We start from the raw sequence: 290 nt of genomic DNA on the forward strand, positions 1-290 counted from the left end.
CAAAATAGCTTTGTAATTAGGGTTTAAAATTAATTCAATGTATAAATGCTTTGCTATAACCTCTAAACAAATTGAGAGAGAATGGCTAAAATATTAAGAAAATGGCATATTATAAATTTCTTTTGCCTTACCGTTTCTTGTGTGAAGAAAAAATAGTTTTTTATTCACTTGATTTTTTTGTGTGTTCAACCTCACAATTTTGTGTGGATTATGAGTTTATGAAACTTATCTTTGCTAGAACATTGTGAAGGTATAGCACTCTCAATTCTTAAAGAAAGATTTTCTAATTC

The sequence above is a fragment of the Theobroma umbraticum genome, unplaced genomic scaffold (assembly GCF_002168275.2).
Source record: "Theobroma umbraticum cultivar Fairchild unplaced genomic scaffold, ASM216827v3 scaffold_1682.0, whole genome shotgun sequence".
NCBI lineage: Eukaryota > Viridiplantae > Streptophyta > Magnoliopsida > Malvales > Malvaceae > Theobroma > Theobroma umbraticum.